This window comes from Podarcis melisellensis (assembly GCF_964234715.1).
Source record: "Podarcis melisellensis genome assembly, chromosome: 4".
NCBI lineage: Eukaryota > Metazoa > Chordata > Lepidosauria > Squamata > Lacertidae > Podarcis > Podarcis melisellensis.
The window spans coordinates 53,913,311-53,939,703 of NC_138531.1; the positions used below are offsets into that span (position 1 = coordinate 53,913,311).

General features: G+C 43.1%; 1 protein-coding gene and 1 long non-coding RNA gene across 4 annotated transcripts in view; one reads left to right on the plus strand and one right to left on the minus strand.

Moving 5' to 3' along the window:
- Nucleotides 1-198: 198 nt before the first annotated feature.
- Nucleotides 199-26,393, plus strand: part of TIAM1 (TIAM Rac1 associated GEF 1) — a 187,742-nt gene continuing 161,547 nt past the window's right edge. Inside the window, exon 1 of one of the 2 annotated variants that reach the window (XM_081907977.1) lies at nt 199-390. The gene's annotated coding sequence lies outside the window, so the exon portion shown is untranslated. The remainder of the gene's footprint in view (nt 391-26,393) is intronic. The other variant, XM_081907974.1, reaches the window with a different exon arrangement.
- LOC309368151 lies at nt 4,450-11,753 on the minus strand. 2 transcript variants are annotated; one of them, XR_014167576.1, is made up of 3 exons: nt 11,710-11,753; nt 8,948-9,114; nt 4,450-5,861 (listed from the first exon to the last, which is right to left on the minus strand). It is a non-coding gene; the product is annotated as an uncharacterized lncRNA (long non-coding RNA). The 2 variants fall into 2 exon arrangements; XR_014167577.1 differs by lacking the exon at nt 4,450-5,861 and having other exon boundaries at nt 8,590-9,114.

The following is a 26,393-nucleotide window of genomic DNA, read 5'->3' on the forward strand; positions in this document are numbered from 1 at the left end:
TTCCCCCCCCCCCCCGCGCTCCACTTGGCTCCCCGCGTGCGCCTGCTATTGTCCACGCCTGCCGTGTTCCTAACTCCAAACGCCCCGCTGTTCGCCGCCGGCTCGGCTCATTGGGCCGCGTCGGTTAGATTGGCCGGCGGCGCAGCCAATGGAGCTCGGTTTCCAAGGTACCGGCAGGCTCCGCCCTCCGCAGCGCTTGCGGTAACAATATGGCAGCGGCCGCTATTGGCAGAATGGGCTCGTCTTGAGAGCGGCGGCGGCGGCGGCACTGGCGACTCTGGCACTGCAGCGGGAAAGGAGCCATCGTGAGCGCCTGCCCTTCTCGAGCGCGCTGCTCCCTTGCCTCGCCGCTGTGAGCTGCGGCGCTCGGCCGGGGCGCCCCGAGAGCTGGTAAGTAACGTCCCTGCTTGGTTTATGAGGCTGACGGAATGAATGGAGGGCTGGCTGGCTGCTGTGGAAGCGGGAGAAATGGAGATGCGGAGAGAGACGCCCCCTCCCTCCCTCTCTCCCTCCTTGTCCTTTCCCCGCCGGGGTCCCCGTCTCTTCTCGCCAGTGCCTCGAGCCGGTAGGAGCGAGGCTGGAGCCCGGCGCTGTGCGCATTTCTCAGGCACAATGAATGGACAGGCGGTCGTCGGAATGGGGACTGCTTTGGTGCGAGGGAGGCCGGGAAGGGAGCGAGGAGAGAGACGGCCCACCGGGCTAGTGCTTGTTCCTACGAGCAGTAGAAGCTCCTTTCCACCCCCCGACTCTGCTACCCGAGGGGCCATCGCTCTGTTGTGAACATCAGCTTGGAGGGAGGGGGTGTCTCTCTGTCTGTCTGTCTGTCTGTCTCTCCGCTTGAGTGTAATCTGCGCTCAGACCCGATGTTACATTCTCGCCGTCCAGGGATTAGGAAGCTGGATAAAGCTTTGGGATAACCTCTGGCTGCTGTGCCTCTGGCGCGATGCGGCCGGTGTGTGTGCAGCTGCGAGGAAAACATTCGCACAATGGCAAGGAGGAAGAAAGGAAGATAATCGTTTGTTCTCCCAGAAAGGGTATAATGGCACAGATGGATCAGAGGGATTTTGGTACAACCCCCCCAACACACACACACACACACACACACACACACACACACACACACAGTAATCCTTTCCCCAACCTCTCATTTGCATCTCAAATGCTCTTGAGATCAAAGCCAATAAATTGTTCATAGGAGCTAGCCAGTGTAATGTGGAGTGTGCCTCTTAAACGTGTGGTGGAGTCACTGATGTGCTTGTGTGTTATGGTCCCCTCGTTTTGCGACATTGCCACACCGCTAGTACTGCTGCAAGCTGCTTGCGATGTCCTGTCCCGTTGGAGAAGGGGGGAGGGTTGCTTTTGTTTATAGACTGCATCCTTGGTCATACTGGGTGAATAGTGTTTAGATTCAAATACTCATAACTCAGACAGGAGGCGGATGTAGGTGACATATTGCTAAGGAACCAATGCTTATGTAGTCAATTTCCAGAGATTTCTTCCCCGTCAATGATTGGACACATGTAAATATGGATGTAGTGAGTTTTGATGGTTTGATTGGACAACACTGGATATCTGGGGTGCTCTGCATAATTCATCCTGATTTTTTCATGAGGATTTTTAAAAATCACAAATACAGCCAGCACAAAGACCCCGAAACACAGATGGTTTAGAAAGTTCTTAGTTCTTTGGCTGTAATCCTTGTCAGGGAATAAGCCCCACTTAATTCAGAGGGAATTACTTCAGAGTAAGTATGTATAGGATCGTGCTGCATGCTATGTAAAAACTTGTAAGCTATTTGTTGTGACAACTGAATCCCATCAACATGGAAAATTAGTTTCACTTGAGTTTTTTTTTTCCTTTTAAATTGCTCTCCAGCTTTCTTGTCAGATCAGTTACATTGTGTCAGTGAATGCATTTTAAACAGCTGTAGATGGATGCCATGGAAAGTAATAGGATTTGAAAATTAACATAACTTCTCTCTTTCTTGCTTGGAAAGAACACTTCTCTGTGGAAATATTCAGTGCTGCTAAGACATGCCAAATTACTTGACAAACTAAAAAACAAGTCAGAATTTAAAGTCTGTCTTTAAGTGGGTATGTAGTTTAAGAAGGTAATGTAGTTCTGCTGTAATTTACATTTTGTAAGTCTGCTGCATGCTGTGTTCTGCATTGTGCACCCCCCCACAAGTGCAGCTTGCTTTGTTTAAGGAATGTATTAGTTGCAGATGATGCAATGCATATGTATAGTGTGTTTAGTAAAGATGAATATATAAGAAGAAGCTTCAGGGGAAATACGTTGCAGCATTGTTATTGAAAATTAAAATGTACCAGCCTGTTCAGTGTATTGGGTTTCAGAAGTATGTGTACTGTATACATGTTCAACGTGGTCCAGTCTTGCAAATTTTTACAGTACATAAGTAGATGCTTTGTGTATCTGTATCCTATAAATCTATCTTTGTAGAGTAGTGTAGCAGGCTAATCTTTTAGACCTCATTCCTTCAAACAGATGTAGGAATGGAATCCTAGTGTTTCTTTATCTGGTAGCTTCAGCTTGCTGCTATGATATAGCATACCAATGAATGAATGAATGCAATGTTGTTTCCATACATAGAGTTCTCTGCTCCCCACCGCCTTCTAATGTAAAGAGGCTCAAGGTAAGGAACAACATGGATGAGTGTGTTTTTGATTGGATACTAGAGGATTGTGTGCTCTTCTCAGATGGGGAAGCCGGAAGTTGAGACTGACTTTCTTCACTCTTGGTGATAAAGTGGAAACCAATCTTTTCTTGTGGTGCACCTGAGTCTGAAAACTCACTGGTGCTCCTTTATCAGTTCTATTGTTCACAATACCCTCATTCTGTATTGTGTGTGCCTTTGCTAAGAGTCAATAGGGAAGTGTTCCATTTCTCCAGCACATGAGATTGAGTTCTCACATACGTGTCCCTTGTTCAGTGACTGCAACTATGATTCCTTGACTGCATTCATATATAAGAGAGCCATTGTGGATCAAACCAAAGGTAAGGCTTGCATATCCTCTTACATTGCATCCAACACAATACAGTAGAACCTCTACTTACGACCGCCTCTACTTGGGCCCAATCGAATTCGCGACCATGGCAAACTCGGAGGTACCATATTTTTCCGTGTATAAAACTAGGTTTTTTCCCTTAAAAATAATGTCAAAAATTAGGGGGTGTCTTATACACGGGACCATCTCCCCCCATTTTCTTAAATCTGAGTCCCCCAAAATAGGGGGCATCTAATACATGGGGGTGTCTTATAGACAGAAAAATACGGTAAATACTGGGTTTGCCATGATTTGCGCACACGCAGAAGCGGCTTCTGCCATTTGCGCATGTACAGAAGTGGCTGTCGCTGTGTGCACATGCGCACAATGGCGCTTCTACCAGTGACCTGTTTCACCTAAAGGACGGGCCACCGGAACAGATTATGGTGGTAAGTAGAGGTGCCACTGTACTCATCAGTGGCATTAATTCCCATGTTGAACAGCAAGTGTTGGACACATCATGTTCTGCATGTGTGAATTGAGCTTTATTCACAAAATGAACATGTAGCTTCCAGCTAATCCATAGTTTAGAGAGGCTACCAGCAGGTACTTAAATAACCAGAGACATGAATCTGTCATGGACTTGCTGGATGCAGAGGAATGGTGGGAGACACCAGCTGGGGAACTCCTAGGAAAAGACAGCTCAGAGCCAGGGGATTGGTGGTGGGGCAATGATGTGTGGTCAGAGGAAGAAGAAGGAGCAGACTGGGAGGAGGAGGTGTTGGAAACAGAAGAGGTAACAGGGTTTAGTGAGCAGAAAGAGACTGTGGCAGAGAGCAGTTTAGACTCATGGCTGGAGAGGAGGGTGGCCAAGAGGCAAGAGTTGAGACAGGCTGCTGAAGAATCCAGGGAGTCTCCCCCTCCTGCTGCAACCAGCTATCTTCCCCCCATGTCTCCTCGAACATGCAGAGAAATGAAGAGAGCAGAGCTCTTTTTGGTTGTGCACAGAGATAGTTTGTGACCGTGTGGGAAATACCCTCGAGAGGAGGAGCCTTAGAGAGTGGTGGGAAGATGGGGATCTTTAGTCCTTGCAACTGCCTCATTGGAGTAGTACCTACTGGGAAGAGTTGCTGTGATCACTAATCAGGCACTATTATGGTTTCTTTGAATAAATAATTAACTGTACTTACAAGTTGGGTTTTTATTGCTGACCTATGCTTGGCTCTGACAGAATCCATTATTTCCTTTTGTAATGTATCTAGGCGGAAATAGCACTAAAATTAGTTCTGTGGCTTAGGATGCAATCCTGTATGCGTAGTTTCCTGGGAGAAGCATGACTTGCTTTTGACTATACAGCAGGGGTGGGGAACTTCAGGTCCGGGGGCTAATGCAGCTTTCCAAGTCTTCCTGTGTGGCTCTCAGGACTCTCCCTAGATCACACCATCTCAGGCCACACCCCTTGCTGACCTCCGTAAGTGCTTTTGCTTGGCTGAGATCAATCCATGAACTGTGATAATGCCATTTGCTTGCTTGGATGGAGATATGTAGGTATGAGTGTGTGTGTGTACCAATCTTTTGCCTGGGTGGAATGTACCCTACTGTACAAATGAAAGAGTCACATCCAGGGCTCTGTCTTATCTTCCCCTTCTACCCCCCACTGTCATGTGACCCCTGGAAAGTTTCCCACAAGGGAACACGACCCTCAGATTGAAAATATAGCTGATATACAGTATATTTCAAGCATTAAACAGTCACTCACATTAAGCCTTGCTTTTTGCTTAGCATGTAATGCAGGAAGAGACTTGCTTAGGTTAAACAGGGTGTGTGTGGGGGAACAGAAGCCTTGCATACCTGGCAGCAGACTGTGGTACCCAGTTCTGGAACCTTCTTTGTTCTAGTATTAAAACAAAAATTGACTTGCTCTTACACTCAATGATATATTAAAGGGATGCTTGGAGATTATAGAGCTTCTGGGTCACAGTAAAACCACAGCTGTTAACTTGTCTGAGGATTACACTGGGGATAAATTCATGCAAACTTGCAAGAGTCTGGACTTTTTATGTTAAAAGTAACCATGTCATTAAAAACAATATGTGACCATTATGGCATCGAACCCAGCTGAAAAACAGGTACTTATCCAACAGAAGACTGGCACTTAGGTGTTTTGCCAGCGGATCACTTGCCGCTTTAACGTTTGCATGTACATACTACTGCTTCCTAGTCTCTGATTAGATCTCTTCTTCCCGTGTTTTTGAAACTGGCAGAAACGTTTTCAATAACACTTCAGCACTAAGATAAATGATTCAAGAAGGTTGAATGACACTTGCTGTCATCTTTACTGTTAAGAACCCCAGCATGGGCGAAGCTGAAATGATCCTCAGGGAAATCCCTCCTGCACACTGCTCCTTTATTATAACCATGTAAAACCTGCGCTGTGTTAATGCAGGCTGCTCTATTGCGGCAAATGGGGCACTGCCCCACCAACTCCCAGATTAATAATAATTTTTCAATTGATGTTAATGAATGGAGACAATCCGTATACTGCTTTACACATGCAGTTCAGTTTTCTGTATTAAAATGAGACACACAAATCCGCATGTGCCTTTGAGCATTCAGAGAAGACTTTACCCTGACTATAGGCCAACATTTTTTAATGAGAAAGTAGCCCTGTGGCTGAGTGTCACAGTTACCCCAGTTTGTCCATTAGGACACATGGGATATTGACCCACCACCAACCTCATTCTGCCCTCAGCCAGCCTCCAGCTGCCTAACCACTTACTGAGAACCAACCCAGGAGGTGGCAATGCCTGTAAGCTTCTTCATCTTTCTTAGCTTCAGTGTTGCCCTTGTAGAACTCTGCAGGGAGGAAGATGGGGACAAAACTTGAATTAATTCACTCTGGCTCCACCTACCACTAGTTTCCCTGCCTTCTGCCTTACTAGTCCCAATGGGCCCCAGCCACTGTTGTACTGTGCAAAACAGATGGGAGAATTGCCAGGCCTGCTCAATCAAGGCATTTGGATGTGTTTGCATTTATCACTCATTTTGAGCATATCCTTCCTCTACTTCACTCCATTTTAGCTGTTTGTTTCACAAGCGAAGGATTTATCTTTTGCTATGGCAATATTCATATGAGCATAGGTAAACAACACTGGGTACTTCTGCAAAGCTTTTTAAGGAACAAGTGACTCGCTGCTCTTTCCTCAAAGAGGATCTTTCTCATTTGGAGGAATGGTTAACTTTGATTTAAACCATTTTTGTGTACATTGGTTTCTGTTCTCCCTTGGACAGAGGAAAGAGTGTTGCTCTGTTAACAGTCTCAACATATGTAGGGCATGCTATTTTAAAATGTGGGTGAAATCCAGTGTTGTGCAGGTGGGTGTGCACTTCGAGACTTCACTTTCCTCTCCTCCCCCATTTGCCTTCAAGATCTTGTTCTGGAGGGGCCCTCCAGTTTTCTGGAGAAGATCTGGAGGGCTGCAGAGTGGAGAAGAGCAAGGAAAGCCTTGGATACAGGGTGCACGTTTTTACTTGTGCTATTTTTGTTCATCAGCATTTTATGTGCAATGCATAGTGCAGTTGGTAGGGGGAGAGAATATAAGGGATTTCTTTTGCACACAGATACTTCATGTGCAGGCTTGAAGAAGCCTCTCTGTAATCCAGCTGTGGCTATAGAAACTTAGAAGGTCAGGAGAACAGGAGGCATGTTAAGCTGAAAGGTATAGCTTTGTGTTAGGACTTTGTAGTTTCTGACAGTGATCTTATGATCCTATGTTTGTTTATTCAAAAGAAAACCTCAGTGGCATTTAATTTTTGTGTAGGACTGTAGCCTTGGTTTCTATAACAATATATTGCATTTATTGTAGATCTTCTTTATTTTGACTTTTATTTTATTGTTATAGGATATATGTTCATATGCAATCAAATTTATAAGTCAAAGCAAGTATATCTAAATTTTTTGAATTTAAAAATCAATGAAAAAACAAATTATAAAACCCCAAACATCTTGTTTTTAACTCTCTTCTCAGGTTTTCCCTCATTTCTTACCAAATGAGCGCGCACACACACACACACACACACACACACACACACACACATACCGGTATATTACGTTACCTACTTGTAGAATTGTACAAGTAGTGAGTTTTGGATTTTCAGTTCCCTGAACAATAATATATGACTGGCAATGCATTTTGTTTTATAATAAAGTAATAAATTGCCCCTTTCCAATGCCTTTTGTGATGTTCTGGGTTAATCATGCTTAAATGGGTTCCTGAAAACTATTTGTGTGATCTGAATATACCTTCGTTTACTTGGGAATAGGTTGCACTGATTCATGCAGTTTGGGGGATATTATGAATTTTTAGGGAAATAATGTTTTGCCCCTACTGTAATAAAAATGGCAAGGATCAACCACCTCTAAATCGGTTGCCTGTCCACGTCAAGGCCACATTCCACCAGCTTCTTGCTTGCAGATCCATTTGTGGGGTCTAGAATCTGGGAGTAGCTGTGACAGCTTTCCCCAAGCACAGAGTGCATTTGAACGAGCCCTCTCTGAGAACTGAGAGATGAACATGGATGCCATGGGGAGAGGGGAGGCTATTTATTCCCCTCCAATGTTTCATACTCCATGTGTTTTTCTTCTGCTCCCCATATACATCAAGAATACCTAATTGTTTTGCAAACTCACATATTTTGACTGCTCTTGATAATCGAGCAAAATCTCTGGTTGCTCCTGACTCTTGCCCCTTCCCCAACTTGTTTGAGGGGCAGGATCTTGCCTCTGACATTGGTTCTGCTGCTTCCGAGTGCCTCCAAAGTTCTGTGCGACTGAAGATACGAAAGCTCGCTGCTCACCTGCGCAGAAGAGTAGAACCATGTTCCTGTGCTCTCATTAAGTTTCAGAAGCACACAGAAGCTCAACACAAGTAGATCAAGGCGAAGGCTGGTAACTTAAGTCAGGGGCCTGCAGAAGTGGCAGGACTGCTTGCGGCCTCTAAAACCCAGTGATAGTTAGGAACTGCTGACTCCTTCTCTATTTGGACTAGAGCAGGAGTCTACAAAATAAAGTACAGTGGTACCTCGCAAGACGAATGCCTCGGAAGATGAAAAACTCGCAAGACGAAAGAGTTTTTCGTTTTTTGAGTTGCTTCGCAAGACGATTTCCCCTATGGGCTTGCTTCGCAAGACGAAATGTCTTGCGAGTTTGCTTCCTTTTTCTTAAAATCATTAATACCAGGGTGCATCCGTGCTTCGCAAGACGAAAAATCCACAAGACGAAGAAACTCGCAGAACGAATTAATTTCGTCTTGCGAGGTACCACTGTATTTGTTTGCCACTGACAAATGTATTTGGACATTTGCTGCCTCTTGACTTTTTAATTTTTTTTATTAAGGGTTTGACCTGTTTGACCTGGGTTCTTAAAGGTTTTTTTAAAAAAATATGTTCAAGATCTGGCCTTTACCTTGCTGAGAATCTTTCCCTTTCCCCAATCACTTTGGCCTCCCCTGTTGAAATTTGAAAGGGCACCCAATCTGTTGGTCAGAGTCTAATTGAGCCAAGTTTTATTTTTGTTTTTTTAAAAAAGAAAAGGATGTTGGCTTAAACAAAATGATTCTTTGGGGTTCAGGGAGCCATGACAATTTAACGTGGCATGGTACTGCTTTAAATGTATAGTGCAGATGAGAACTATTTGTTTATTGTATGGTAATGTAAATAATGGTTTGTGTGATAGTTTGCGTATTTTTCCACAGAAACATCCCTTCAGGGACACTGCTCCTCTTCTTAGAGTTTCTCTACTCAAGATAGCACTCAAGCGCACATAAATCATATTGAGCTACTCCTAAACTTGAGCTTCAGGATTGAAAGTTATGGTTTCCATAGCAACTGTTCCCGAAGCCTCTTCGGATGTATGCAACATTTCCCCCTTTTAAAAGGCTTACCCTTTCATGCTTTATCACGTCAACTCCTCCTTCCTGCCCACACCCTGCTTTCATTCCTCCTACTCTCCTCTCAGCTCTTCTTTCCTTTCTCATTTTCCTGCTTTCTCCTGTTCATCCCACGAACAGCTTCATGACGCCTTTTGTGCTTCCACCTACTCTTGGAACAGCTGCAAGATGCACGGACCAGAAAATCGCTACTTAGACATCAAGTGTCTGTTGCCCCTCTGTGCTCTTTGTTATAACTATGTGGGTTTCTCCACCCCCAAACAACAACAGTTCCGACAAACAATGTGTGATAGCACTCCACAATACAGATAGGAGCTTAGTCACTTTTAGATTTTTTTTTTTTTGGGGGGGGTAGTCAGTCTTTTGGAGCTTGTGGGTAAATATGGGCATATGGAATTGTGATAGAGTGCTATGGGCACCAACCCTTCCTGGCTACTTCCCCTGCCCCCATGCCACCCCAGAGAAACAGACATGCATATTCTTTACTTTTTATAGGGTTCAGGTTAAATCCAGATCCGGTAAAATCAAAACAGATTTTCTTGAATTTTCATGGTCTCTAGAAAACTACTGTCAAATCATAACTTCTGATAGCATCACAAAACACATTGAACCAAGACACAAAAGCTCATGATTTTTTTTACATAGGATGCCAACAAAACTATCAACAGATTGCAGAACACATCACTGAACATAGAAGACTTGGGATTTGATAGTGGCATCGAGGGGATTATTTTTTTTTAAAGATCCATTTTATTTGGTCTTGTGTGTGTATGTTTGTGTGCGCACACTTGTCCGTCTCTCCGGTGCTCCATTTTTTTTATCCTGACCCCTACAACATTTCACTTTATCTCTCAAGCCACTCTGTTTTCTACCTTTCTTCCCTCTTAGTTGCCCCACATTCTCTGTCTGCATCTGCTCAGGTGTTGCTCTGAGATTTGCAACGCACATAGAGTTGAAAGAGAATGTGGAAGATAGTGGAAAGAACATTTCTGACTCTTGCCTTTATGGTTTTCGGGCAAAGTAATAATAAAAAATAATACAGTTCTGTGTCTTTATTCCCCACCCCCTAAAATCTATATTTATGTAAGAGGGATGTGCTGTTGAGTTGTTGTGTCTTTGAAATAATTTCCAACTGTTCCAATAAAATAACTTTGTAAAAAGAACATTAAATTTGTTGTTCACGTGTTTAATTCCACACTAACTGTTCATTATTGAAGTACTCCCCAAATCAAATATTTGCATTCAATTATCTCAGGATAACTGTTTCTATACACAGAACTCTAACGCATGAAAACTGTTGCTCTGGTCTCTGGATTGTGATGTAAACCACGAACTTTAAACCACAATCTATGTAATGTGGTCATCCATCTATTGAAAACACTGCTAAACTGGAATGAATATTCCTAGATGCCTGTAGTATTTGAAGTTATAATTTAGAGTCACAATTAAAACTAGATATTCTATAAAGCTTTGTTTTATATGGGTGTATGGTACGAGCAGTCTACATAGACTCGATAATGACTTGCTGTTGTTGCTTCAGTTATTATTATTTATTATCTGGGAAGCAGCTGACATTTTGTTAGCTATATATCACTCCACTAGAAACCCAAGGTTAGTGCAATTAGCAGTGATTCCATAAAGCCTGAAGGTTGCTTGGGAATTCCAGGCAGAATTCCTTAAGTGTAAGCTCTGATACAGGAGCATTACATTACTGAACAGGGCACCTTGGGAGATTTTGTTTTCTCTTGTAGTTAGTCATGTTTCAGCACAGCCAGTCTTCCTTTGGATGCAGAGTAGGCTATGTAACAATTTTCATTTTAATGAGTTTCTCTTAAGGTACGGAGGAAAACCCTGTATGAACCTCCCTAATAAAGAAAGGTGTTGTATACATAGGACGTGGGTATTTGTGGTACTTCTTAAGACTCCAGTGTATACATTATAGAAAGGAGACAGAATCTGAAGAATGTTCTATACATAAAACTCATCTAGAGGGTCAACAAAAGTAGAGCAATGGCTAGTTTTTGCTTTGTTTAATTTTATGTAAACCACTGAGAAGCATTTCTGAAGGGTGGTATACCTATTTTAAGGATTAGTTTATAGTAGTGTTTCTAATCAGATGTGAGACATTAAAGCAAATTTGCATCTTTGTTCTTGGCCCAAAAGATGCACATGCAAAAACTGGTCTTGAAAAGGTCAGGGAAAACCTCTGTGGCCATGACTATGCCTCCCATTTGAAATCAAATTAAACCAAAACCATTTAAATTTGGCTGGATTGCATACTTGGTGGTTGCAAGATGTGCTGGCAATGTCTTTCCTTGGTGGACAGAGGGTTCTGGCTAGCTGAATTTCCCCACGCTACCCAACACTTAGGGACACTCTTTTGGTTGGCATGTGTTGTCAGCGAAACAGGTTCTTCATGGGTGGCTTTTACTCATAACTGATTAGTCAGGGATTATTACATAAGTGGGTTGGTGCAGAAGATGTCAATAGAAAGAACATAGCTCATAAGAAGAGCAGGAAAAGCTCAGGATGAACTGAATAAAGTGATGGGGTTGACCTTTGTGCCATATTCCCATACCTGAATATGAATCATCCATTAATCATATTTAAGAAATGGACTTAATTATCTTGGGGTGCAGCTCACTTTTGTACCCCCCCTGAAACATATGCACAGCTTAGCTTTCCCATCCCTCTCCAGAAACCTCTGCACCAGGCCACCATTGTGGAACAAGCCCATCATGCCAAGGCTTCAGTACCTTTCCTGGTAACATCCAACAGCTTGTTATTCCCCAGTAATCTTCTGTGTGACAGCACCACTTTTTCCCTAGGAGTAACCTGCATGTTGGGTAATTCAAGCCCTTCCACAATACCCAGTAGCTTATTCTTGGAGTGTCCAGGTTAGTTGTGGTGCTGAATGTCAGTGACAGCCTGATTGTGTCATCCTGTTGCTCAGAGATGGCCTCTCTAGGACATCCCCATGTCCTGTTCTGTGGAATCACCAGTTATGTGTCTAACTGCTTAATAAAACAAATACTTTGACATTTATTCATTTTCATTCTCTTTTGGGATGAAAATCATGTTGGAATTCTGCCTGGGTCAGAGGAATGTGCCACAGCGTAGGCACCGGCAGATATTCCTTGGCGACCTCCCCGCTGCTACTCCCGACAGATAAGCAGCTAGGTCTCGGCGATTCTTCCCAGAAGTGTGAGAAGAACACACCGTTCATTCTCTCTCCCCTTTGGTGTCCCCCAGGGAGGGGAAAGATGCAGACAGAAATCTATTTACATCTTTTATTCCTGTCTCTTATATCAGTACAGAGAAACATTTCTGCACTCCACAGCAGTAAGAATAAACTCCACCCATGTACTTCCAGTATGGGTCATATGACACACACACTGAGCTAACATCCGGTGCTCAGTACAGAATGGACTGCCCCTTCGTTCCCATGGCAACAGTCACAAACATCCTGTTTGGCTTTCCAGCCACAAGCAGCTGCCTGAGCCTTTGCTTGAGCCTTTGCTTGCTGCAGCATTGGTGCTTTATGATAACAAATCAGACTTCAGAAAATAGAATGCCATCCAGGTTAATCCACCAGTGATTCTAAAGTGCATGTAGCCAACATGGAGCTTTCAGATATTATGGGATTCTAGCTCCCATCATCCCCAGCCAGCTTGACCATTGACCAGGGATGATGGAAATGGTAATCCAGCAACACCATTTTGGGCACCATTTTGGCTTCCTTTGCTCTGACGTTTGTCTTCCATTGGCAATTCACTGAACAAGTAAGAGACTGTTCATTGTTTTCTTCTGTGCATCCTATGCTATTATTGAAAAAAAAAAAGTCTTTTGCAACACTGGTGTTTTAATGCAAGAATGATCTCATAAAGCTTTGAAGAACTTCCATCAGTTGTGCTGAGATTTACCTGCAGAGATCCTCTCAAATCTAAGGATTAAAACTTGGCATATGTATGTGCTTATTGTGCCAGGAAATATCCCCCCTGTATTACCCTGTGTATTAAATGTTGCCATTACATCATTTAGCAGGCCTGTAGCCGCGTGTTTTATGATATGGCACCATGAGGGTAGATAGGGAGAAGCCTGAGGCAGTATTAACCCTAAGATTGAAACTTTAATTTACTAAACAGTAATATAATAATGCTTATTTCCATATTGTCAAAAGTAATTCCTTGCCCATTGACTTGTTTTCAGGTTGTAAAAATCCATGCCCACCTGTGCAGGAGAATAACACTGCTGTGGCCAAATGGAGCCAAATTGCTTTTACTGGCAAGGGAAGTATAGAAACTCTGGCAATGGACAGAAATAGACAACATCTTTTTAAATTATTGGCTAAAAGACAGAAGGAAGTCTTTATGAGTAACTCTGTAACACACTGCCTGCTTTTAATATTCTTGGGCACTTTAGCCAATTCAGCTGCTCTTTGGCTGTACTCTGGTCAGTTAGGGAGAATATGATGTTTCTAGTCAATCAAGGTTTGGACAACAATGGGGAAATGTCCGCAATGTGCTTGTGGCTTTACAGTTTCTTAAGCTGCAGGTCAGGACAGCATTTTGATGTAACAAATGCATTTTGTGTGTGTACAAACTGGTGTTTTTTATGGCAAGCTTACACAGTGTGGACAACATAGACCAGCCAGTTGTGGGTAGACTGCTGGGTTGTGGGGTATACTTTCCATCTTTCTTCTTTCTCACATTAATTTCTTCTGGGTATATTTGCTCCCCTGCTTCTATTTAAAATGCTGTTCTTTGGGATGTTGTTGCTCACTCTATCCACACCTTATTCATTTTAGTGTCTCCTGCTAAGCTTTTGGGTTAACAAACTGGTAACTGAGTGTTCTCTCTGGTTGTTCTTATCTTTTTCCTGTTTTGCTGTGAGACAGAAAAAAACTGAGTGCAGCAAATCTCTGATGCTTGAGGATTTGGCTGCGGTAAAGAGGCAGAAAATTTAAAGGGATACTGTACTCTGACACAAGAGTGTAGATGTGGGCCATAAAGAAAATGCATAATCTGGAAGGCATAGCTAACTTATTACTTGCATGCTATTAACACAAGAGCCTGGTGTAAGAGATGTGAAGCAGGCTCCTGTGCTCTCTGCCTTCTTCCCTTGTTGACATGAATCGTGATTGTTTCTTTTGTGTTAACCATAGGTAAAAATGTCTTAATGAATAATAAAATTGTGATCCAGCTTTTAACGATAGTTCTGGGTGATTATGTCGAAAAGGGATCAGTTTGAAGTCATAAAACCTCAAAATCTTCCATAAATTGGTGCGGCTGGGATCAACAGAAAGAACTGGAGCAGCCTCAAGTATCCTGATCTTCAATCAGCCCGTCGTCCTGTAGCTCATTGTGATGAAATTCCAGTGCCTATCTTCGGAGAACTTCCTGACATTAGTGACAAAGATGCCTCCAGTGTTGAAGGACACGAAGAAGAAGAAGTGGTTCTTGAAGATGATGCTCCACATCCATTTTCCCAAAAGGTGTTGAATGATCTAGTTCGCGACCTCAGCTTGTCAAAGGACTCTGCCGAACTGTTGGCATCCAGATTGAAGGAAGAAAACCACCTTTCTGACAGTGCTCGCATCAGCTTCTTCCGCAACAGGCATCAAGAGTACCTCCGTTTTTTCATGGAAGAGAAGGACTTGGTGTACTGTGCAGATATTGCACAGCTTCTGCTCAAGCTTGGAGTGCCACAGTACGAACCCAAAGATTGGAGACTGTTCATTGACAGCAGCAAGCGATCACTGAAATGTGTTCTGCTACACAACGGCAACCAGTTTGCCTCTATACCCCTGGCTCACTCGACTACACTGAAGGAGAACTATGAAGCGGTGAAGTATGTGCTGGAGAAAATTGGTTATGATCAGCATAAGTGGTTTATTTGTGTTGACCTGAAGATGGTGAACTTTATGTTGGGACAACAGTCTGGCTTCACCAAGTACCCATGTTTACTTTGCATGTGGGATAGTAGGGACCGTGCTCAGCATTACACGAAGAAGGACTGGCCTGTGCGGGAGGAATTGGTGCCTTGCAGAAAAAGGAATGTCATCAACGACCCTCTGGTGGACAGAGACAGAATACTCTTCCCACCGCTGCACATCAAGCTTGGCTTAATCAAGCAGTTCACCAAGGCTCTGGACAAGGATGGTGACTGCTTCACTTACTTGTGCCAGGCTTTTCCAGGATTGACCATGGAGAAGTTGAAAGCTGGCATCTTTGACGGTCCTCAGATCCGTCAGCTCATCAGAGATCCAGAGTTCAGAAACTCAATGAACGAAGTGGAACTGGAAGCGTGGAAGGCATTTGTTCTGGTAGTGAATAACCTTCTTGGCAACAATAAGGCCAGAAACTACGCAGAACTTGTCAACAACATGCTGAATGCTTTCAGAAACCTGGGCTGCAACATGAGCGTCAAGATGCACTACCTATTTTCACATATGGACCGATTTCCTGAGAACCTGGGTTCATTGAGTGACGAGCAGGGGGAGAGATTCCATCAGGACATGAAAGAGATGGAGACCAGGTATCAGGGTTGCTGCGACGGAGCCATGATGGCTGACTACTGTTGGACTCTGAAGAGAGACCTCCCTGCCGCTGAGCATTCCAGGAGTTCCAAGAAACGGAAGTTCAAGCCCTGAAGTTTGAAAAATGGTGACGCAACATGCAATTTACGTGTACTCACCTTTATCAATGCCCACCATTCAGTTTACAGTAAACCTGACCTGATGGAGAGAAACGGATGCCATTTCCTGATTCAGCAGTGCAAAAATACCCTAAATCTACACAGACAGACATGGCCATGATCCATGCTAAGAATTATAGAACACTTCCATTGAAATTGTCCTTTCAGGATTGATTTTTAAATGGTTTTTAGTGAAATAGTTCCATTTTAATGGTGCATTGTTAGAGGACAATGGAACTTTGTAGGAAGGGTCTGATTACTAATGTTGCTCATGTGAGAAAAAGACTGTAGTTCACTCCTGGATAATAGCATTTCTACTCTCACAAAAAGTAAATGTAGGCATGGTGTCCTATAAGGAAAAAAAAATCCCAAATCCATACCAGGCCAGTGTGTGAGCTTTCAAGATCTCTAGAAGCTTTCATCAGATTTCATGATAAACATGGGGCTGTGGGGGGGGGGGAGGTGGAAGTTAGTTTACGGCAAAGTTATGAATTTTAATCTCTGTAAGACCTCTTAAGATGAAATGAAGAAGTAGGAGTCATTTGAAAAAGAAAAAGCTTTTAAAGTGCTATGCAAGTTTCAGATTGCCTTTTGGGATGGAGACACATGAAGAGAGGTATAGAAAATTTAATAATAATAATAATAATAATAATAATAATACAGTGACTGATTCCCCATCTCTAGAGAAATAAAATGCTTGTTACCCAGGTCTGTCTCCATTGTTAGAAAAACACAAGACCCTTCATAGGTATAAGAGAGGAAAAAAAGAGAAACTACACAGTTTTTTATTAACAGAAGTATAGGATCATATTAGGTGTTTAGTTTTAAAAATCAACAGAAACCAGATCGGGTCATTTATTATCTGAGGGAAACATTCCAATTGCAACTATCCAATTCAGAGTATGGTATCTGTCTATCTATCATCTATCTACTGTATCTATCTATCTATCTATCTATCTATCTATCTATCTATCTATCATATCTATCTATCTATCATCTATCTATCTATCTAGCTATCTATCTATCTATCATCTATCTATCTATATCTATCTCTATATCTTTTTATCTAGCACACCTAAAATTAATCAGAAAAAAGAGATGATTTTATAAAGTATTTGCACTCTTTGTCTATATTATTATTATGAAGATGGGTACATTGTTAGCTGTTCCTAAAATTGTGTGATCTGTCTTTTTGCCCTCAGGAGTCACAGCAATAATGAGTAGCAGACTTTTGGGCTGGGGAGGGAAGAAATCCTACAGTAGATATTTCATCCAAGTTCCCTGGTTACTGGGAGAATGTGATATTTAACACTTTCTTGGAAGAAACAAATATATATACCTGATCTGGCTGTCATGTGAGTCAGCAGAATAGTTCAGCCCTTGCTGTGTTACTTAATCCTTAATACCAAACTTCACAAACATTTGAAAGCGATGTTTTATTAGTTTTTTTTAAATAGATTGGCCAAATTAAGGAGTACTTGATGTTCTAGAACAGTGTTTCCCAACCGGTGTTCCGCGGCACACTACTGTGCCGCGAGACTTTGCCTGGTGTGCCGCGGGAAAAATTGGCGGGGGGGGGAATAAAGGGGAAAAAATTTATTCCCCCACCGCCAGGCGTGGGGCTGGGGCGGGGGAAGCCCGAGCTTCCCCCTCCCCCAGAACGGGACCCAGAGCCATGCCGAAGCTGCGCGCAGCTTTGGCATCGCTCTGGGAGCTTGCGGGGCTGGGGGAGGAGGAAGCCCTCCGCCAGCCTCCAAACCATGTCGGGAGACAGCGGGATGGCGCGCTGCGCCTCTCCCGCTGTCCCCCAAGTTTGCAGGGCTGGCGATGGGGAGGAGCAGGCTTCTCCCCCCGCCAGCCTTCCAGCCAAGTCGGGGGACAGCGGGATGGCGCGCTGCGCCTCTCCCGCTGTCCCCCGAGTTTGCGGGGCTGGCGATGGGGAGGAGCAGGCTTCTCCCCCCGCCAGCCTTCCAGCCAAGTCGGGGGACAGCGGGATGGCGCGCTGCGCCTCTCCCGCTGTCCCCCGAGTTTGCGGGGCTGGCGATGGGGAGGAGCAGGCTTCTCCCCCTGCCAGCCTTCCAGCCAAGTCGGGGGACAGCGGGATGGCGCGCTGCGCCTCTCCCGCTGTCCCCCGAGTTTGTGGGGCTGGCGATGGGGAGGAGCAGGCTTCTCCCCCCGCCAGCCTTCCAGCCAAGTCGGGGGACAGCGGGATGGCGCGCTGCGCCTCTCCCGCTGTCCCCCGAGTTTGCGGGGCTGGCGACGGGAAGGAGCAGGCTTCTCCCCCCGCCAGCCTTCCAGCCAAGTCGGGGGACAGCGGGATGGCGCGCTGCGCCTCTCCCGCTGTCCCCCGAGTTTGCGGGGCTGGCGACGGAAAGGAGCAGGCTTCTCCCCCCGCCAGCCTTCCAGCCAAGTCGGGGGGCAGCGGCAAGGACGCGCTGCGTTTCTCCGCTGTCCCGGACGGCTTTCAAAAGCCTGCCTTCAAAAGCCGTCCAGGACAGCGGAGAAACGCGCTGCCTTTCTCCGCTCTCCCGGGAAGGCAGGCAGGGGGGAGCAAAGGCTTTCGCCCCCGCCCGCCTTCAGAAGAGGTCCAGGACCTCTTCTGAAGGCGGGCGGGGGGCGAAAATCTTTGTCCCCCCTGCCTGCCTTCCCAGGGGCTTTTAAATCGCCCCGGACAGCGGAGAAGTCCTCCGCTGTCCCGGGCGATTTTAAAATGCCGCCCGCCAGCATTTTAAGATTGCCCCAGACAGCGGAGAAGTCCTCCGCTGTCCCGGGGTTTTTTAAAATGCTGGGGGTCGGAAGAAAAGCCCTTGTCCCCCCCCCCCCAGCCTTCAGAAGAGGTCGGGGGACAGACTGCGGGGAGAAATCAGGGTGGGAGTCACGACCGTGAGGCAGGGCTGCCAAGTGTGGCAGAAGAGGACACGACCGTCGCACCTGTCCTTAGGTAGGAGCTTCTTCCGTGTCGACCTGCTGCCCTAAAGTCTTGGCTTTTTTCTTGGCTTTTTGGCGGTTGGCACAGAAGGAAGGCAAGGGGGAGGGGAAAAAATTGAAACTTACACTTTCGTGCGTCCCTCCCGGCGTTACGCTGCGCGCTGACGTCACGGGGCTGTAATGGTGGTGTGCCTCGATATTTTTTTCATGAAACAAGTGTGCCTTTGCCCAAAAAAGGTTGGGAAACACTGTTCTAGAAGACTGCTGTAAGACCAATAGGTAGGAACTTTCTTAATACAGGTAACTTGGATGGGACTTAATTTCTGCCAGAACTGATTCCAGCGTCAAGGTTCAATCTGGTAACACATGAAGTAATAAAAAGGGAGGGTTTTGTTGAGCAAGTGCAGCTGGATTCAGAAGTCAGTGGAGGGATGTGGAATGGAAAGTTGATAGGGTGAACCAAAAGTGATATGCAGATTAGGAAGTTATTTCACTTTTGTGAATGTCACTGTCTGTTTCAGTGTGATGTAATCTGAAAATGAGTAGCAATCTATTTGGTCTTTAAATGGAATGAACTCCTTTAGGATTAATGTGCTGGAATATGTATGAAAGAATATGTTATTTCAAACTGCTAACAAACAATCAATAACTAATTATCAGAAAATAGGTTTAATTAAATGTAGATTAAGCATAAAATGATTTCCCCAAGAGCCATCTTTAGATCTTTTCTTCTTTGATGAAACCTTGTCTGTTGATATAAGATGAATGTAACTTTAAAGGCCCTTATTTACTTTAAATCTAAGAATGATGTTTTTTGGGAGAGATGTCTCTGGAGACAGTTATCACATCTCACAGAGAAAGCTTTTAGTTTTGAATACAACTGTGCTCATCTGACTAATGAGTGAATAAATAAATAAATAAATAAATAAATAAGTGATGATCCTGGACACTTGACTACTCTAGAGAATTAACTTTCATCATCAATATATGGTTTCTAAATTCAAATTATGGATCTCTCTCTCTTTTTAATGTTGATTAGATTAGCAAGTCTAACAAACACCCTACATATTATTGCAATCTTTAATGTTCTATCCAAACTGCTTTTCTGTCTTTTTCAGCCTCTTGCACATTCCTTTTTGTGAGAGACATCCATAATTCCCATGTACAGATGGGAAACAGACACACACAGAGAGAGACTTGCTCATGGTAATCTTATAACTGGAGCAGTGATTTGACCTCTGTTATCCCAGGTCCCAATACATTTTTCCTTGGACCACATTGGATGTCAAATGATATCATTTCTAGAAAATCCTATTTTTTTTATCGAACTTATTATGTCTCACAAGGTTATACAAAGCAAAAGTCCTTAAAGGGGAGAGAAGAATAATTTTAAATTGAAAGAAAAGGTTGGAATGTTAATACAGTAGGGCTAGACTGGTACATTCCGTCAGTGCAAGGACTTCTGCTTGTGCAATGGGTTTTCTCTCTCTGAATCTGTTCTAGAGGGTTGGGGGAACTCAGAAGAGATTTAGGGGGCATGCAGGCGGAGGGTAGAATTTTCTGTTGTGCAAGTAAAAGCCTTTGCACTGATGAGACATTCACTTAGCATTACATTGGATAAAAACCTCAGCTGTTAATTAAGCTCACTTTTTCCTGGGATTGGTGAAGATTGTCTCCTTGGAGGTGGAGCCCCTGATACTAATTGTGGTTGCTCACTGTGGGCAGGCCAGGAGGTCCTAGCATATGTTTTCCCTTAGTCAAGTTCTCTGTGCTTGTAGCCAGTAGCAAGGGTGTAACTTTTATTTAAGTACACAGAACGACTCTGGAATTTTTTTTAATGGCAAAGTCCACCTTAGAAAAGTGAGCAACTTGTCTAGAATATCCTTTTCGGGAAGGAAGTCCTATATGGCAGAAAAATACAACAGTTGACTTGTGTTTCAGATGGGCTTCTTGGAAGTCATGTGTGCATTAATATAAATAAATAGAATCTGAATTACAAGAAAACTGCTGTATTTTGGTTTCCATCTATATATTAAATTATAATAGAGGCTGTCTGGTTTACAAAGCAGACACTGTTAAAACCACAGAACTGTGAGTCTAAAGGGCTGGGGTAGAGTAATGCTGCCACTTACCCACCACACCTACTAAATGGTTTCATTCAGTCTTCTAAGCATTACCAAGGAATTGTGGATCTGAATGTGTTTTAGCAACTTCCTTTGTTGCTTTTGCCTGAGAAATTTGACAGCTAGACTTGACGTATCCCTGCCTCTGACAACTGTGAGGATTCTTCCTAGCTTGAGCAGATAAGTGAATGACTGAATTCAGTATTGTTTATTTCTCACATAATGGACATTGACCACAATAAACTTCTAGTACTGGCCAGAGAAGCAAGGGATTTTATGCATTGACCATTTCTGGTTCCTTGGACATGGTCTTCTGGAGCAAAGAGGCAGGTTTAAGGAACAGGATCTTTTAACACAAATATAAAGCAGAACACACCTTTCACCACATTTGAACAATTACTGGTAAATACGGAACTTTGCTTTAATATAACAGGTTTTTTTGGGGGGGGGTAGGTGCAATTAGTCAAAGCATAAATCCTGGTTCACTAGCCAAAGGATAAACCAAGAGGCAACTGCACAACTTCCTTTTGCACTTATTGGAGATAATTATTAATCTACCAGATAAGCCACATATGATAACTGTTGTTGTTAGTTACTTGTTACCTGAAGAAACTCCAAGTGACTTGCAACGCTGTTATAAACCAAGTATATTATGCATAACATAAAATGTAACACCTGCTTCCCCATAACAGCTTGTAAACCAATTTGAGACTTTCCCCCTTAAAAATATAAAACAGTATATAAACAAAATCAACAAAACAACAACAACAGCCACAGGAAGCTTTGGCACCACAAACAATGTCATCTTGGTTTATCAGAAGCCGGGGGGGGGGGGAGGGAGGGAGAGTAAAATCTTTACTTGGCATCAAAAAGGTGTCTAGGAAGGCATCTCGCTGGCGAGTGCATTCCTTAGATGGAGACCCACAAATCGAAAGGCTCTCCCTCCCTCCAAATCTGCCTTGGAGAGGGGACTTGGAGAAGGGCCTCAAATGAAGATTTAAGGGTTTGGGAGGGATATTGCAGAACACAATACAGGGGTTGATGATAGGGTAATTTCCCCCCCTACTTTATAGCGTGAAAGCTGAAAGAAACATGCATCAAAGCCTAAGTATTTGTAAATATTGCATTTTTATGTTGACTCAGATAATCAGGCAAGCCTAGGTATAATGACAAGTGAGCAGAAGAGAAATTGCTTCACTTTTCAGAATTTAGCTTGGAACACAGTGTGATTCTGGATAAAAATATTGGCAAAATATGTTCTATTTTTGTCATGGGTAATGCATGACAAAGTAGGCTAAGGTGACTTTATTTACCAGGCAGCACCTAGTGAAGATGCTGTGCAAACTTTCCAGCACTCATTAGACAAAAGCCAGTTTTATGTTGGCAAGGATGGATACCTCATAAAATATGCCGGCTACTAGCACATAAATCTGGCTGAAACATTTGAGAGGCTATCTCAAAAGAATAAATTAAGTACAACTTTGTTGTTTTGTTAGAATGAAACGTAGTAATTTGTCTATGAATGATTGCAGGATCTGGGTCAGTTCATATGGGAGAGTCAGTCCTTGAGGAAATCAGCTCCTCCTCTTAGTACTTCACCAAGGCTACAGTTATCTGGGAGAAGAGGAGGAGATCTAGAACAAGGCTGAGCTGAAGATGGATCAGTATGTACTGGTAAATGGATATATAACTTCTAGTAGAATAGCAAGACTCCAAACTTAAACAGCAACAACCAAAAGGTTTCCCCACTCCTTTTAAATTGGGCTGTATGAATCTCTGATCCGTAGTAACTCAAATGTAGATTTGTTTATGTGGGTCATCCCAATTCTATGGGCTCATGATGTGTAAAGATAAATGCCCCCCCTTTGAGAGACTGCTTTGCATCTGGCTCTGTCTGACAAAGTAGATTCCACAAGCAGCAATGTCTTCCTTTGGGGGGGGGGGAATGAATTTGAATTTTAAAATATATGTGCAAAGTAGAGTAATTTGTATTAGAAAATTTTCAGTTTGCATTAGAAAATGTCCTGGTACCCGAGAGAGTGATCAAAATTAGCATGTTTATTTCACTTGCATTTAGTAAGCAAAGCTAAAATCTCTGAAACTGCCATGCTTCCTGAATATTTATTTGCAGTTGGCACCTATTCATTGTTACTAAGATGAAATTGAAAATTTTCAGTGAAAAAACAAAGCCCTGGAAATTTTTCCATCACTGTTAGCAAATCGGAAGTCTGTCCATATATAATGCAGAACAATGCAGCATACACACTTAAGGGGGAGGGAGAGCTTCTCTATGGTGGAATCCCTTTCTTATGTATGCTCATAAAATATAGGTCTCCTCTGGTCTGTCAGGTTATGTAAATAGAAGCATATACTCTTGTGTGTGAGAGAAATGGAGCTGTAATAGAACTGTAATCGTGTCTGTGTGTGTGAGTGTATGAGAGAGGGGCACTGTCACTGGAAAAGGTAAGGTGGTCTATGGATCTGGGAATATGGCTGCATCCTATTATTCTATCCCCACACTTAATTTGACACACTAGCTAAACCAAAGGCTATGCAAGATTCCCCACCTTGATACATTCCTCACACTTTCTTGGTGGCAAGCATATGAGTGGAAGATGTTTGCTCAAGCAAGGCTTCACATCTGGCATTGCCTTTTTATTTTTAAGTGGCTTTTTAATTTTCTTTCCTTTTGTGGTCAGCAGAAGCACTGCCGCAGTAAAGCCAGGGACAACAGAACTGTTTATACCATCAAAGTGTCTGTTGCAAATCGTCTTTCCTTCCCATGGTTATATTAAAGCCATCTTTGAAAATTGTGGGCGGAATAGTTATACGAGACAGCAGATCTGTCTATAAGAGGTGTCTGGACCTGTTTATATTTCAAGGGCAGACATCTTACCTTCCTTTCTTATCTATTGAAAGATCCTTTTGTTGGTAGAAAGCTCTAGGCTTTCCCTCCCTGCTTTCATACATTGCAGGAAAGGAGAAGCAATTATTTGTGAGCTCCCTTAGCTGGTAAATCATTATGGTTAGTAGAAATGCCCATCTACCCAAACCCTTGACAGGATGGTAAAGTATAATTTGGTCTTGATAATCCCAACTGCTGTGAAATTGGATAGCTTCCATGAAAGCTGTCTGCCTTTATTTTTTCCAATCTGTGAATTTGCTGTGTTGTCAGCCAACTTGGATGGGACTCACCAGCTTGTGCAATAAAGTGTTTACAGTGTTTCTGAAAGACTTGCTAGGTAGCCACCTTCTGTGCTTATCCATCATCTTTGGATCTGCTTCTCATGAGATACAGGATTGATTGACTTATCAAATGCTTGTCAGTCTATTTTCAACTAATATTGGTTCAAGATTCTTCCTTCATTTGTTTATTGCCTTCAAACCTTCTCTTTGTCATTCAAGTTAATTTTTCTCTTGGAGAAGAACTTTGATTTTTATATGGTGCCATAACATCTGCCCTGCAATTGAACAAAGAGCAGAGACAATTTCAGTCTGGGTGAATATTGCCACTTAAAAAAAGAAAAGAAAATACAAGCCTTAAAGGTCTACTAATAAAATGATGGACTACTTTTAGGATATTTGCACTTTAGCCTTCCTTATTATTTATTTATTTATTTTCTTTGCAACCCATTTCTAAACTTTTCTTGTACTTTATAAGGTGCTTCTAACATCTGTGTGCCTTGCATATCTTCAGCAGGTGACCTTTTCTCTGTCGCCACATCACCCTGCTGGGAAAATGGCTATTAATATCATAGGAACTCTCCCAAGAGTAAAGTTGAACACTGTCGTTCTTAGTAGTAGAAAGCAACCTGAATATGAGAGATCACCCATAGTCCGTGATTATAACGAGCCATGAAAAGCTTTGGCCTTGTGTGCTTACCCATCCCCTGTCCTCTTTGGCATGGCTGTGAGGAGGCATTTAGAAGCTTTTGCATCAATTTCAATTAACCACAGTTTGTCAGGCTTGGATGAAACAACAAGCTGTGGTTATGCTGAACTGGAACTGCTTCTTGTAGCTGCATTTGAGAAGGACACTGGAGGAGATAGCATGTGACCCCAAGGTTCACTGCAGCTTCTCATCTGATTAAATGATGATTTATGATGACTGAAAATCTCAATCTCTCTCTCCCTCTCCCCCTTTTCTTGCTCTCCTTCCTCCCCCAGAAACGTTGGCTGAAATTTTTGTGCTCTTTTGCAACTTTCTGTTTCTTTCTTGCGATTCTTCCTGGGAAAACCAGATTCTATTATTTAGGGAATAATTCATTGTGTGGGTTTAGTGAAATGTCTTTTCAAACCGTCAGGGAAAATCCAGATATATGTTCAACAACTTTCTGTCCGGATTTTCACTGTTTGAAATATGGCATCCCTAATATGTTCCACATTTCCTCCAAAGAGTTCAGAGTTGTATACATGGTTATGATTTTATCCTTGCAGCAACTGTGTGGGTAGGTTAGTCTCTAAGAGATGCTAACTGTCTCAAGGCCACCCAGTGAACTTCATGGCTGAGTAGAGATCTGAACTTGGGTCTCCCCATTCCTCTTCTTATGCTATTAGTGCTGCATGGCACAGGTTTATTGTTAGATGGTTCAAATAATATGGGATTTGCTTATGGTGGGGATCTGTTCCTTTCCTCTGAAAAAATGTATACTTTTTGTTTCCCTGGAGTAGTTGATATCTTGCTAGTTCTAAATTCTGAAACTGTCTCTAAAATTACTTCTAATTCTCTTCAAGTGGCAAAGATACCAGAAGTGAATACTATACCTGCTGAAGTGTCCTCTTGAAATGTTTTTCCACTTCCTCCCAGGAATAGCAAGGCCGGTTCACTTAGCTATCCTTGCTACAGGATAACAGTCTCTCCAAGCCAGGTGTGCCTTGAGTTAGCCAAGAAACTGACTCCTGTACTCACCTTTTCACACCAGGTTGGACTGCAAAGATCCTGAGGATTGTTAGATTCAGCAACCTCCTTTCTCTCACAGAGGTGACGTACCTTGAGCGAGGGCTTAAAGTGGTGACTCTCCATCAAAATAAATGGCTCAGGATTCTGTTTAGTTTTTTAATTTTTTTAAAAAAGCTATACAATGTTGCAAATAAAGAGACAGATAAATTGCATCCAGGTTGTCGTAACTTGGAAGGAATGCCCTCTCCATTGCTCTGCACTATATCCTTGATTTTGACCAGCAGCTTTCAAATCAGATATATATTCAGATGTTCTCTTTCTTCCCCCACCCCTGGTTTTCAGTGTGATAACCTTGTCACTGTTGGAGCCTGAAAGTCTAGTTCTATAGTTTAGCTTGTCGCCTCAGGAATATTTGACCCTCCTCCCATCATTCTGAAAGGCAGATGAAAATTGAAGGTCATTCTGGGGGTGGTGGTGAAGGGGAGATGGTGTTCAGGCAACCAACGAACCTCCTTCATATTCGCCTTCTGTGTATTGTTTGTGTCTCAGGATGAAATCCTGGTTGCATCAAATTCAGTGTTGCTTTGGCTTCTAATTTTAAATGAATACCTTTCCTTAACACGATATTAAAGGAAATACAATGTCTGTTGTTATCACAAAATATTTTAAAAAACCTATTTCTATATCAGTGGTGTGTGGTGAATGTTTTTTGTAGGAGAACAGTTAGGGCCGAGGTGCCAGCTTGCAAGGGCGATTGTGGGGGTGGGGGAAGGTGATGTTGTGGGTGTGAGTG